Source organism: Athene cunicularia, assembly GCF_003259725.1.
Source record: "Athene cunicularia isolate RWA chromosome 2 unlocalized genomic scaffold, athCun1 chr2_part1, whole genome shotgun sequence".
Lineage (NCBI taxonomy): Eukaryota > Metazoa > Chordata > Aves > Strigiformes > Strigidae > Athene > Athene cunicularia.
Genome location: NW_020799095.1, coordinates 61,827,041 through 61,841,616, shown reverse-complemented (window position 1 = coordinate 61,841,616; position 14,576 = coordinate 61,827,041). Strand labels below are relative to the sequence as shown.

The following is a 14,576-nucleotide window of genomic DNA, read 5'->3' as shown; positions in this document are numbered from 1 at the left end:
GGCTCCAGCCGGGTCGGCAGCGAACGGCCCGGGCGCTGTCGGGGTGGGCAAGTCCCAAGGAACGGGAAGGGGAACACTGCGTTCGAATAAACTGGTGGGTGATAGCGGTGTACAGTTGCGACTGTTTTTTGCATGGGGAGGGGGATGGTGGCCAGGTGGGATTGGTACAGGGCCTGGAAACGAGCAACAGGTGATTGCTTCGAAATCGCAATCTGAGTTTGCAGTGAAGGCTGACCGGTGCTCGTGTATGGGGCCTGATGTGTGACAGTCATGTGTGAGTTGTTCCTGTCAGTGTCCTGTTTTGAGTTCTGTGATTTAAACTAACTTGACCTGTGTAGCTCATCTACTGTTTAAGTTAAGTAGTGAGAGACTCTGAAGGAGGCTTGCAAGGATTTCCTGCTTCTCTGCTTTTATTTTCAATGGGAAATCTCAATTTACTTACTATTTTTCTTACTGTTTCCACAGCCCCATTTACTTACTATTTTTTATTTTCTTCACAGCCTTTGGAAATGACCACATAGCTTTTATTAGTGCTTTTCTTTAAGGTTCCCTATTCGTGCAGGTTTTCAGTAAAGGAACTTTGAGTGAATTTAACACCCAGGCCCACATGTGTTGAAACTGGCCTCGAAATGGGCAGTACCCAGTCAGGAACTGGTGTACCCAGTGCCTATGGATCATACAGTCCACATAACAATAGGTTACCTGAGCTATTTAAAAAGTGTGTTCTGCCTGTTTATTTGGTAAATCTTGGTCTTTATTCTTCTCTGCTGTGAGGCTGGAGCTCTTTCTCTACTTAAGCAGTTATTTTATTTTCTGTACCAGAGGCATCCTGATCCTTTTGTTGCTGCAAACAGCATATACCTAGCATTGTCTTCTGCTGCAAGTTCTGCCACTGCAAAATTAACTGTACTTTGTAACTTACAGATATGATGACCCATCTGTATTTAAATATTATTAATAATATGATTTACTTCTAGTCGTTACAGGGTTCCTACTTTCTTCATGGTATGTTTTGTATGTAGTAGATGTTTATATACATTCTACATATCTCTGGTGAAAGTGCTTCAAAATTGCTGCTACTATTTGAACGCATATTTTATGTGTATGTACTTTGAGTATTATTATGTGTTAGTTGTACATCTGACGCAATTTACAGTTTACTGCATAGAACTGAAATAGTTCTGTGCTTCTGGATGTAAATAGTATAGACACATGGATTTATCTCAAATTAATCTTTACAAGTATGCTATATCTTAGCAGCCCTTTTAGGCTTCCAGAAAGAGATTTTTCTGGATGTAGAAAATTTCTTGGATGTTCTGTTTATCAAAACCAAAACTAGAAATGTTATTGGAAATGTTGCATTTTTGTAGAAAAATGAGACACTGTGATAAGCATCATGCTTTTGAGGCCTTCTCCTGTAAGTTACAAAACTAGGTCTTTTGGGCTAGCTTTTGGCATTCAGGAAACCCAAAGAGAAAAATGTAAAGCAAGCATACCCTTTAGTGACCCAATTCTCCTTGTAGTCCAAGCCATATTGTTCACACAGATTGCCATGCCAGAAGCGAGTCTGTCTGAGGCACTGATGCTCCCCCATTTTTGCAGCTGTTGGCAGCTGGGGTGCTTAATACGTGTTAAAGCAGATAAAGCAGAAATCTTGCTTTGTGTCTGCAGGTTTATTATCTTTCCTGAAAGCAGCAGTGGCAACCCTGTCCTTTGTTTTGATCATGGGCTTCAGACAGCGTAAGAGATGTCTGTCAGATGCAGAGCAAAACCTAGCTTGGAGAGTTTAGCAAAATTATGTGAAATCATTCTGTAGATAAGTGTGGCAATTAGTCCATCTAATTTTACAGCTGCCCTCTTTGTGAGAAATAAAGTTTTGAAGCAACAATCTTCAGCTGTAATAGAAGAGAGAGTAATTGGGAAGAAAGCAAAGCACATTAAGAACATTTTGTTTACAAAACACTATTGATTTAACATTTGTAAAGTAATTGTAAATGCTTTTGAAATGGCCTCAGGTGCTAAATCTATTCCTGAATCTCGTTTACAGTTTTTGTGATTCTTTAAAAAAAAAATTTGTACATTTTTATTAGATAACCATTTTTTTAAAGGAAATCTTGTATGTTTAGAATTAGCAGTAAGCACATTCAATGTACTATCAAAAGCAAAGTAAACATACCAAGGGAAAAAAGACTTTTCTCTTGTCTCCCTTTCCTACCTTAATCTTTATTATACTCAAGGAGGGAAGAACAACTTTTTGCAGAAACTTGTCATCTTTGTGCAGTTGGATTGGTGCTGTTGTCTAGAAAAATTCTTAGGTATTTTATGTATTTTATTCTTGGAAGCAATGGATTATGGTCTTGAAAGTTCTGTCATTCTGCAGTAAGTGGGGATGGCTTCTGCTGTGACTGGGGTACACATGTTTCTTCTAGCCGTCTGTGTACGTGACTCACTGTAAGCCTGCAGAAAATGGACCGACACAGCCCAAATGGCCATCGTTGTGTCCTTTGATACTGGAGCCTAGGTATGGGGAAGCAGTAGTTATCACTTTCTTAGCTGCTGCCTCATTCTTTAGGGGGAATCCACACCTGAATTTAATTTAGACACGAAGCTAGGACCTATCAAGACAGGGGCAGAAGATTTTTGTGGGTTTTTTTCCCCCCAAACTTCTATGGTTTAAAACTCAGTGCTGTTCTATTGTTACATTTTATAGGGTTGGGGCTAGAGATATGTTTTTCTTAATTGCAGTGATACATATAATCGCTGTTGAAGGGGATTGGTGGGTGTTAATTTGTACAGAAGTCTTTGGTTTTGGCATTTGGTCTGAGGAAGGAAGGTGGCCCGTGCCTTGCGTTCCTGCATCTCTTGTGATAAATAAGCACTTTGAGAATGATATAATAGTATCAATATTTGGAACAGTTACTAATACTTTAAATGTGTAGCTGCTTAAAAAAAAAAAAAAAAAAAAAAGGGGGTGTGTGTGTGAATTTGGATTAAATACCTGCAGAGACTGTGGACTGGTGTGAAAGGAAACAGCTGTTACATTCTCCATTACATATTGGATGTTTTGTCGTACATTGCTGAATTGTTCCTTGTGGTACTCTATTTCAGCTTTATGACATGGCATTCAGTGCTTAAGAGAGTAACTGTTTTCCTGGCACACTAATGTTCATGTTCACTATTTTTCTTTGGGGGTCAGAATGGTAATTGATTTTTGTGATATTATCATCTCTCTTAATTATTGTTTTTCAGTTTGTGAAAACATGCTAACTTTTCCCTGCTGCTGTGGTGTGGTTTCTCTCTCTTCTTCCCTGCTCTTAGTTCTTGATGGACACAGTGGGATCCTACCCAGTGTTGTGTAGAACCTTTAAAATAAGGACTATAAATCACAATAATTTTGGGATTTCAGTCACAAATGTAACAAATTATAATTTAAACATTCCTTATAATGAGTAAGATTTCCACAATCAAAAGGAGGCTTCGAATAACTCTACTTTTTAAAAAAAAATTATTTGGTTTCCATATAGAAGAGAACATTTTTAAGCAGGAGGAGAAACTTCCGTGTTTCAAATTCAGCTACTCTCCTACATTATTTGTGCATTTTGGAAAATTCTTCCTAAGAGTTCAATGTAAAGAAAAAAATGGAATAAAACTCCTCTCAGTAACGTTTTGGGAGTTACCCCATCTCTTTTCAGATTGAATTGCAGAATGTTGTGTATTGTTTAAAGTAAGACTGAGAATAGTAATGATAGGAAAAAAGCCTAAACCTGTGGTGGGTTTTCTGTTGTAATACGTGGTTGTGTAAGGGAATACCTGTTTTACCACTGCTCCTAAGCCTTTGCTGATTTCTCATGCTTCAGACATCAAACTGAAAGAAACACTGAATTTTGTTTTCCTTCCTGGCTTCGGTTATAATCTTCTAATTTCCCATGGCCTTGTGCAACACCAGAGTATTTCACGGGCATCACATTGCTTACTAATTATGTATCATGTTAAGCAGCTAGACAGTTCAGCAATTGTGGGATAATTTCTGGATCAACAACCTGCAAGGTTGATATATATGTATTGATTTTGAAAGATGTTGGTAGTGGACATATGTTGGTAAAGTACTTTGAAATGTCTGTAATAAAAATGCTATAAAAGTCCAGAATTAAAAAGATAATTTTGTGTAACAGCAATAGGCAAGAGAATAAGTAACAGGGGATTAAAATTACATATAATGCTTAAATAGTTCAGTGTGATGAATTAAATGTGAATGACACTTCTAACCTTAATGCTGATGAAATCCAAGGTACTTTTCCAAGACGAGAACCCAACAAGAAATTAATGTATTTTTGCTGTGTGGTTGATTGTTATACTGAAATCTTACTGAGACACCTAATTATGAGAAGCGAGAAGGACAGGACTTAAGTGTTTCACAAATGCTTTCTTTATGTTTTATCTAATTTAGTCTTAAATAACTTCCCTTTCCGTGAGGAAAAATATTCTACTTTATATTGTATATTGCTGTTAAAAAATGTTTTCTCATGCTCAGTCTATGCCACCCTCTTCCCTAAGTTCATCTCACTCTTTCATTTATGCCCCTTAGAGTCATGCTGTGTAATTCCTCTTGCTCCTGTGTGATTTACACTATCATCATATTTCTCAATAGCTGTCATCCAGCCAGGCTTAGTTATTTTGATTTTTTTTTTTTCTTCCTTTTTTTAGAGGATATTGACATTTTTAGCTTAGGAAGCAAACTTAGCTGTAAATCAAGGACTGATATTTTGTTTAAGAGCAACTGAGAATCAATTTGTAGCCACACCTGTATCTTTTTTGCTGACTTGTGATTTCCAGTTTGCCAGATTGGTTACAAGTGGTACTGCCAACCTTTTTAGTGAAAGGTCATGATTACATTCATGATGTCTTGCTACAGCAAAGTTCTTTCTTCTCTTAAGTTTATTTTTGTCATATATGAATGTGTATGTGACTGTGTAAAAGCATGTGAATATGTATAAAAGCATGAGCACAGTCATGTCCTGGTAGTAAAGGTCATGCTGTTCATCCCAGATTCTCCATGACGCAGCATTGGGGATACATGCACAGCTTACACAATGTTGTGGGTTTTTTTCTTGTTAGCCAGCCTCATGTCTCCGGTATGGAAAAACAAAGACAACCTGCTGCTTGGGTGCATCCCAGTTCTGCTCCCTGCATTGTGGGCATGGGCCCTCTTGTGAAATTATACTAGGGGCTAGCTCCACTCAAGTCATGGGCTATTGCTTAAGTCCTTCCCTGAAAATCCACTTCACTAAGCGTTTTCTTATTTGTGATTATTTCCTGGAAGCAGTTCGTAGCACAAAGTATCAGGGGTAGAAATACTACGTTGCTATAAGGTAGTAGAGCTGATGTAACAAAACATGTTTTCCAAGGTAAAATAAAAGTGGAAAGTTCTTGTATAATATGTTGAAAAGGGGAGAGGCATGACCTCTGCGAATGGGATGTAGGGAAAACAGGGTGTTTTTTTTAGGGAAAAAAAGTTTAAGGAAAACTGTGGTTTACAATGAACGTGTAAAGCAGCAAGGACTAAGTGGACTGTAAGTAGGCCATCTGTTTAGTTTTCTGACTGTGTGATGAGGGGAGAGGGAATATGATTTTCCGCTGGTAATGCATTTTCATTTTATATGGTGCTATGCATCCACATGACTTTTTGTTCTGGTAGCTTGGACTCTTGGTCCAGAAAAAAGCCCAACAATTTAAATATGAAGCTGAAGCAAAGAAATCAAAAGAGAATGTTTATGGAGAGGAAAGTAAACTATGGAGCAATGTTTTCATTTGAATGACAGAACCAATATACCCATATTAGCAAATTGTAGTAATGGTAGAGTTTAAGATAATTTAATTTTTCATGATCCTTGACATTCTTGATCTTTCATCTTGTGCTACTATCAGTTTTATGTCCCCAGAGCTCTGGGCAGCATTCATGATAGTACATTAGGGACATATGTCTGAACATATCATGCTTCTGATGCATTTGTAAGATAAGATGAGTTGTCAATATTTTCTTACATGCCTTCACACTTATAGTCAGAACTTTATTTTATTTCTGTTTCTTTTTTTTTTTTTTTTAATCTGGGGTGACTGTGTCAAAATTTGTCTTTCAGCCAGTCCCTGAAGAGAAGAAACAAAGCACTGACTACAGCTAACAGGCAAAGGAAGCAGACCTGAGAAAAGATTATTTCTGCTTGCAGGTTAGTAACTACAAATAAATTTAGCTTTCTGAATCTTTGACACCAGCACTTCCAGCCTTTTTAGGTAGTATCAAGTTTCACGAGTGAACTCTTGAGAGAGACAATAGTTAATGGCCTTACAAATCCCCCTGTTAATCTTCCACTCTGTTATGTTCCTGCACCCTAGGAGAATAAGCTAAAGGCAGTGTGTGTCTGTGTCTCTTCATAAAGTGTTGTGTCCTAGCTCAAGCTGTGATGAATTTAGGTGGGGGTGCCTAGCTATGAAATGGAGCTGCCAGCTTTCCAATAGGATTGTGTTTAGCGCTTAGGGATATGGTGTAGTTAGGAACTGTCAGTGTTAGGTTAATGGTTGGACTGGATGATCTTCAAGGTCTTTTCCAACCTAGATGATTCTGTGCTTAACATTCTGAAGAAAGGCAGGAAAGAGAAATGGGCGAAGAAATAGTTCAAAGTACTGTTCTGGGAAGATGTATGAGATTTTATCTGTCTGGAGTCCTAAATTAAGTATCACCTTGTTCTAGAACTTTTGTGATTAGCTTTTTCAGTTATGCTTTGTAGACTAGGATCAGTTTTGCCCAATATCAGGTTTGGTGGTTGGTTTTGTGGTGGTTTGTGGTGGTTGTTGTTGTTTGTTTGTTTGTTTGTTGTTTGTTTTTTGTTTTTTTTTTTTTTCCTGGCACTCTATATGCTTTGTTTCATTTATTTTTATCTAGTTGTTTTTCATAATTGTTTTACTTCTGCCTTTTTTGGAAATGAGTCCTTGTGAAGTATGTGTGCTGCATCTAAAATGGAGACAAACAGATAAAGAGAGCCAAATTATCAGGGTTCTTGCAGAGATTTAATGGTGCTTTGTTCAAAACTTTTTTGTGTATGATTTCAAAATTGATTTCACTTTCAAAACAGTGTTCAAGACCTTAATTGAGAGTGATCTTATTTTTGAGATTAGTAGCTTAATCTTTTCATTGTTTTCTTATATATTTGGGCTGTAAACATAGCCTTTTTTTTTTTTTGCAACATTTGTTTTAACTTTGATTTTCTTTTACTAATTACTTTCAGGGTGAAAAAACACATAGTGCATTACACTAGCTCTTCCCTTGGGAAGATAATATTCTAAAATGAACAGATATGGTATTGCATATGTAAAATTATCAGATATTGAAGAGGTAACTAAATATCAGCTCTGTATACGTTTGTTGAACTTAGAAAAGCTACTTGCTTTTCACACACACTAGCTTTGTCAAGTTTTATGGAAGAAAGTTGTTCTAAAGAGAGATGTTGCTTGATAAAGTTAGCTTTTTCTTTTTCTGTTTTCCTTTCTGTCTCCCTCCCTCCCTGCACAGATGATGATTCTTATTGCCCCATCCTTCTAATCCCAATGTATCTTATTCTGATACTGCCATTTTTCACTGTTTTCTTGGGGTTGGTTATATTCTTAATATATATTTATTCTAAAATGCTGCTGGGTAGATGAAGACTTGAGCAAAGTATGTGGGAACACCATGGTTATTGTAGTTGCTTTTCTCAGACTCCCTGTGTTGTTTTTTAAATGATTTCTTTATAAACACTGGCTAAGAGAGATTGCAGGTTCTACCATCCTATTCCCTCACCTGATATTAGGAGTTCATTTGATCCCAGTGTCCCCTGACTGCTCTCATTCCAGATCGTGAGTGACAGAGCCTGCTGGGCCTGTATGAAACTTGATCGTTCAACATGTTGCAAATTAAAATTCTACAAATGGTTTTAAAGAAAAAAATAAGAACACCTCTGTTTTAATTTTGATTCTCTTAGTACATAATGGACATGGCATTAGCTGAAGATTGTTTTGCCATATGTGACCTTGAGCTGTAATAACACCTTATTCTTCATTAATAATAAAGATTTGATTCTTTCATGTAATTGTTTACTTTTTTCCCTAACTTGTATAGCATTTTCCACCCAGTCAGTGTGTGCATCTTGGCTCAGAATGCAAGATGAGTTTGTGTTGCCTCTGTTATCTAAAGAATGGATGGAGAAATACTTCTGTGCACCAGAGCTTGAGATGTGTATCCTGAGCTCTAAGTTTTCTTTCACTGAGGCTTGCTCTGGAGAGAAGTGTGACTTTCAAGTATCTGGTGCCACGGAAGGGTTATCTGACATAATTAAAATATATGGTTTTCTCAAGGTCTTTCAAACAAAGACTTTGTTGTTCTTTGTGCTGTGCTTTATCTGGAGTAAGTACATCAACATTAGCAAGCCTTATAGGAGATATTATCTGGTAACATTAAGGATAATAAAGCATGAAGCTGCTTGGGAGCCCATTATCCTGGGGTGTTGTCAGCCATGGACCCAAATATATCCTGTTTTCTAAAATTGATGACAGAGAAAGAAGTTAGTGATTCTAGTCTTGTTCTCTTTACTGTAACACTCTCAAACCTTTTTTATCCTGTGGTAGCAGGACTGGATGGAGACACAATTTAAACCTACATTTAAATCATACTTCCCTTGCTTTACTTGCTACAGAGTATCTTCAAACTAGTTCTTCTTTAACAAGTTACAGAAGATGTCAGCATCTCTTGAACACTGTAAAGGTAGTAATGTTCAGCCGTAATCAAATAGTATTACAAGCTAGGTGTGCCTGAATACAGATGGATTAATTCTAGCTGTAAAATTTGACAGAACCAAAGCACAGTTGTATCAGGAAACTATAACAGGAATAAGCAAATCCATTAAAAAATTTGACTTGTGTAGGCAGAATTTTAAATTGAGGGATCTTATTCTAAAATTTCTCATGAGTATTTCTCAACAGTATTGTCTATAATTCAGTATCCCTTGTTGCAGTTGAAGTATTTTTCAGGAAAAAGATTACACTCTTTACCCTTAGGCTCTAAACATGTATCCCTGGTTTGGCTGGGATAGAGTTAATTCTCACAAGAAGCTGGGAGGGGGCACAGCCAGGATAGCTGACCTGAACTAGCCAAGGGAATATTCAAGACCATATGATGTCATGCTAAGTATATAAACTGGGACAGCTGGCTGGGGAGGAGGGATTTCAGCTCAAGAATGGGCTGAGCACCAGATTTCAGTTGGTGAGCAATTGTATTGTGCATCACTCACATTGTACATTCATTTATTAATATTATTGTTATTATTTCATCTCTTCTTGTGTTGTCCTATTAAACTGTCCTTATCTCAGCCCACGAGTTTTTACCTTTTTCTTCCGATTCTTCTTCCCATCCCTCCTTGGGGGACGGTATGTGGCGGAGTGAGCAAGCGGCCATGTGGTGCTTAGTTGCTGTCTGGGCATAAACCATGACAACATAGTTAATGTGTTTAGCTACTGTTAAAGAAAATGTTTCCTAATATAAATAGAATATTTTCAGATTGTGTTTTCTGTCTTTTGGTAACCTGTATACATTCATAACAGTAGAATATACAAACTGAAATTTTTAAGATTGTTAATGGAGGTTGTCTAGGCAATTAATTCTTGTGAGGAGTCTTGAGTACACTTATTCTTAAAAGAACGAAGTAAGTCTTTCATCTTGAAGCCAAGCAATGTATTGGAAGACTGATGAGGCAGCACAGAGGCTTCATCGAGTCGTGTAGGATTTTGAAGAAATACATTATCCATCCACCTGTGCTAAATTTCGGTGTGGGGATCAAGGAAATAACATCAGAGTAGTTAAAAAATGAATATGTATAGGTAGTAAATAAGTTTGCTGAAACCACTAGGGTAAAGGTAACCAAACTGAAAATGTTTAGCAGTGCAATCTTCATTTTTGTTTTACCTTCTGAAATTTGTATTGCTGTGAGACTAACTGTTTTGAGACAGATACTATGATTGTGTGAGACTGCTGGCAGAGCTGTCCATATTGTTTGCAAATCCTGCTGTTCATGTGCATCCGGCATTTTGTGTAGGTTAAATGGGTTGGAATGAACTGTGTCATTTAGAAACTTCTGTAGTGGGTTGGTTTTTTTCCTTTTACAACATGACAGTCAATACCACACTCTGTGTAGGCTACCTGCTTTTTCCTATACTTTTATTTTTTTCTTTATTATTGTTTGCTTACCATGTGATTTAGGATCCAATGTAAATGATGACACAGAGTTTCTAACTAGATTTTGTTTGCTGTATCATTGTATATATTTGTGATTCTAGACTAGGACTTTGGGTTAATAGTTCTTGAGAGATGAAGGGGTCTTCTACTTCTAAACCCCATTAACGGTAAGGGAACACAACAGCCTAAATCACTAGCGCATAAATGGAAGAATAATAAAAAAAACCCCTCTTCACTGATTTCTGTTTCACTCAGTTAACAGAAAAGAGCTTCAGCCATAGTGAATCATACCCAAACAATAAAGGCTTTTACATTATTTTAAAAAAAAAAAAAAAAAAAAAAAAGGTGAGTAAATAAAATTTACTTCTTAGTACAACTTGTAGCTCCCATTTATATGTTTCAAATTCTGGGGTCTCAACCACAAGCCCCTAGTTAAGGTTGACATATGGGTGATTCCCACAACCCTTCACTGAGGGGTGGTGAGTTTGCCTTTAGGCTTCCCTCCAGGGTGCGGCCGGCCTGGCTGGGAGAGGCATGAGGTAAATGAGCCCCAGGTGTCCCACATTAAGTAAACAAGGGTCAGGTGTCCCACTGAGGGATAAAATCTGGGTTGCAGGAAGGGGCAGTGTCTGTCTGTGAGGTGGATGCCCTGTGCAGAGTTTCCTGTTGGGGAAGGGCCTCCCTGGAACTGGGCTCCAGTCAGGTCTGGCCTTTCTAAACATGGGCTGTGTAGAGATTCAGTATGTGGCTTCCTTGGTCTTATGTGTTTGGCTTGTTGACTCAGTTGTCTCCCATCCCTTCTATGGGAGACTGCATTTCACCATTTATTCCACCCATTGTTGGTCGTGTGGTGTTGTTGTTGGGGTCAGTGGGATTGATGTCGATTATGTATAATCTGATTTGCTTGTACCCCCAGTGCTCACCCATGTGCTGACCCTTTTGTATCAAATACAGTTTGGTTATTGGTTCATCTTTATGCTGGCTGTGTCCTTTATGCTAGGCCTAATAATTGGCAAAACAATGTTTTGGAGATAATGGGCCCTTATTAAGGAGAGTGACCAGATAGAAGTGTTTTTCAATAGTGATATGAGCACCTGGGTAAATTTATAGGAATCCATTTTTACTCGTATCTTAAATCATAACAGTATATGTTTTCCTGCAGCTATGTCTGTACTCAGTCAAGAGCTAAGTTTAGAACCATTTCTTACATGTCTGGGCACAGTCAAAAAAACCTGATAGCATAATTTTTAATTGGATGCCTAAAAGTGGGTCTGCAGAAATCTTCTCTTGCAATATGAAGCAGAAGAAAGATAGTAGGATTTTCAGTTGTTTTCTGACACTTCTCTCTTTAGTCTTGGACAGGGGTTGAGTGAGAAGGGACAAGCAGACCAGTAGATCATTTCATATTCTGATTGTGGATTTCAGGGCTCCCTGAGGGATGTTTTTGTACTGCTTGGGAATAAAATCCTGCTGCTCTGACTTCCTAGTCACAAGGTTCCCAGTGGTGCAGCACAGCCATCCAAGGCTTGAGTAGCTACAGCAAAGGAGACCTGAGGTGTGGTAATAAAAACTGTGGTAACACCATTCCCTTTCCATTGTTTTTGATGTGGTTCTCTAACATGAAGTAGAGGAGGTGCTAAGAGTAGATGTCTCTGGATATACCTACAAAGCTTTTTGAACTTGGATGTGATGGATTTGATAAAAGAAAATGCCTTTTCCAACAAAAAGTGCTTGGAATCTTAGAGTAGGAAAGGTGTAAGGTGGCCAACTAGGCAGCATTGCATGCATAAATTTTATTGAAACTATGTCTAAACACCTTTTTTCATTTAAGCCTGTGTCCCTGTATAGATGGAATGTGAAGTTTTAGGCACAGGCACCATTTCTCCTGTCGAAAACTGACAACTTTAATTTTCATTTAACTGGCTCTTGATACTCAAACAGAAATTATTATATTTTACTATTTAATTTCCTGTGCAATACTCATTTGATTTGAGATATTGTGCAGTGGCTAGTAGCAGTGAGGCATATATTGGATTCCCAAATAAAGACTTTACAGTAATTCTTGTCCAGTTCTGCTTTCAATGTATGAGAGACTTTAGGCTGATCTGAATGGATGTCTGATGAAACTCTGACTTCAAAGAGACAGAACTAAGTATCTGTGCAGCACTGGAAGCTGAGTTTAATTCTGAAATTAAATTCTCATTTTTAATACAAGGATTTAGTGAAAATAGAATGTGAAAAAGCATTGTTAACAAGGACTGAATCAAAGGCTATTCACATAGGTTTCATAAATGAAATATCCAGGTTACTGAAATTGTTCAACAATTGCGACATTGCATTTCAAATGTAATTAAAAATAGGTAGTTATTTGATCTGAACATTCATTGTTTATTTCTTTGACTTCATATTACTTTAGATTATCTTTCTGTTCATTTTAGGGAGCCTTATAATTTTAGTGCTCTATTTCCAGTACCTTTTCCATGCTTAGATATGGTAATATATTGCTGCAGTGGTGAACAGTGTGGCACATAAACTGAAAATGAGGGTAAACCTTTATGTAAAAGAAATAGTTGAATTCTTTTAAAGCTATTGATGTAAGACCAATAGTTGGAGCCTCTTTTCCTTCAAAACTTGGAGTAGCCTCTAATACAGCTTTATGGAAAAGATTATTTAATTGTATGTAGTCAGCTGTCAAATAATTAATTTAAAATTCACATCTGAAGGGAGATACAAAGTCTGTAGACTCATGGAGTCCTCTTCACTTTCACACTGTTGGAGTGCTTTTGATAAAGAAGAAAGAGGATAGAGTAGCAGTTAGCTGTCTGGAACTGATCCATAGCTTATTGAATTAAATGGGAATTTTTTTCATTAACTTTGATCATCCTTGGATTGAACCTGTATGCATATGATTTAATTAGTAGCAAGCTTGGGAAATGCTGGTATGTTGACTTTTCTAGTGTCTTATCTACTGAGATGGTAATTACATAAACCAATATATTTGTATATCTATGATATGGCAAATGCAGAAGTACCTAGTGTTGGCCTTCCTAGTACTGGGCCTTCAAGAAACAAAAGGTAGACATCTTACTTCCAAACCTTTTTCTTTCGTGATAATTATAGCATCATATCTCATCCTCTTATGTTACACATAAAACAGGCAAAACTGTTGCACAATCTTGGTTTAGAGTGACCAAATGTCTCATCTGAGCATTTGAAACCAGATTTCTATTACGTCAGTCCATGCTGTGTTGTACATCATTAGGTGAGCTGCCCCAAAGCCTTAGCTGTGGCAATTGGTGAAGTTATGATACTGTTTGGGGTGAGGGAGGAAGGGTGGTGGGAGCTTGGAGCTGGCTGTGGGTATTGACACTGGATGCAAAGATTCCATGTAGATGTGTCCTGTGTTTGCTTTGTAAATATTGGCAGATCCTGTTGTCTGAATGATTTGCAGTTTAAGGGTTTACGAAAGCTACCAGGCTCCTTATGTATTAGTAGCATAAATAGTAATAGTGGGTAAAAATACCAAGGTAGAAAGTGGGGTGTTAGCTTATAAACCATTCTCAATGTAGCAGTTGTGTAACTAGCCATAAATCTGTCACTTGAGTTTGCTTATACTTTTGATAGTTTGCACCCAATTTTTAGCACAGTAAGTAGAGGATCTTGAAGGTGTCAGTTGCATACCTGTCAATGAAAACTAACCTAAAAAACCCAGGTCTGTGTCAGTCAAAAAATATTGAAAGGAGCCTCAAATTTTTTTTATTTATTTATTTTTTTAGAGGCATTTAAGATTTACTGAAGCAACATTAAATATTATACCAGCAAGATGCTGAGGTTTTAGGTGGTATTTTCTCTGCTGCTTTACAAGAAAAAAGCTTCTGTAACGACTGCAATATAGCACAGAACATATGCTGCTTCTGAGGAAGACATTGCCTTCTTAAATAAGCACGACATATGCTCAGGCCACACTGATGTGTGATTGTGTATCATCTACAGTGATTTTGGGGGACGTGTATTACAAGAATATCTCTGTATGCTTTAAGGAGTGATCCAGACCTTGGAAAAGGAATGGAGTAGGTGATCTAAGTAGTTATTTTTTTGTCTCTAGATGCAAATTGATGAGCTTATATTGCTATTTCTGCATTTGCATTTGAGAAGGGTCATAGGTAAGCAAAGGATTTTTCTCACTTGCCTTCGTTTCTCAAAAAATTAGTAACTTTTTTTAGGAGAACTATATTTTTGAGGTACAAATCTGAGAAACTGAGAATGAAAATGTATACATGGTTTACTTTTTTGGTGTCAAATGGGAATAAGAGCAGAA

General features: G+C 37.3%; 1 protein-coding gene across 4 annotated transcripts in view; it reads left to right on the top strand.

Moving 5' to 3' along the window:
- Positions 1-10: 10 nt before the first annotated feature.
- The window catches only part of FARS2 (phenylalanyl-tRNA synthetase 2, mitochondrial), a 253,757-nt gene continuing 239,191 nt past the window's right edge, over positions 11-14,576 (top strand). For 3 of the 4 annotated variants that reach the window (XM_026843386.1, XM_026843388.1, XM_026843389.1), the window contains exons 1-2: positions 5,504-5,570; positions 6,138-6,224. The gene's annotated coding sequence lies outside the window, so the exon portion shown is untranslated. Of the gene's footprint in view, positions 95-5,503; positions 5,571-6,137; positions 6,225-14,576 lie in introns of those variants that run through there. The other variant, XM_026843387.1, reaches the window with a different exon arrangement.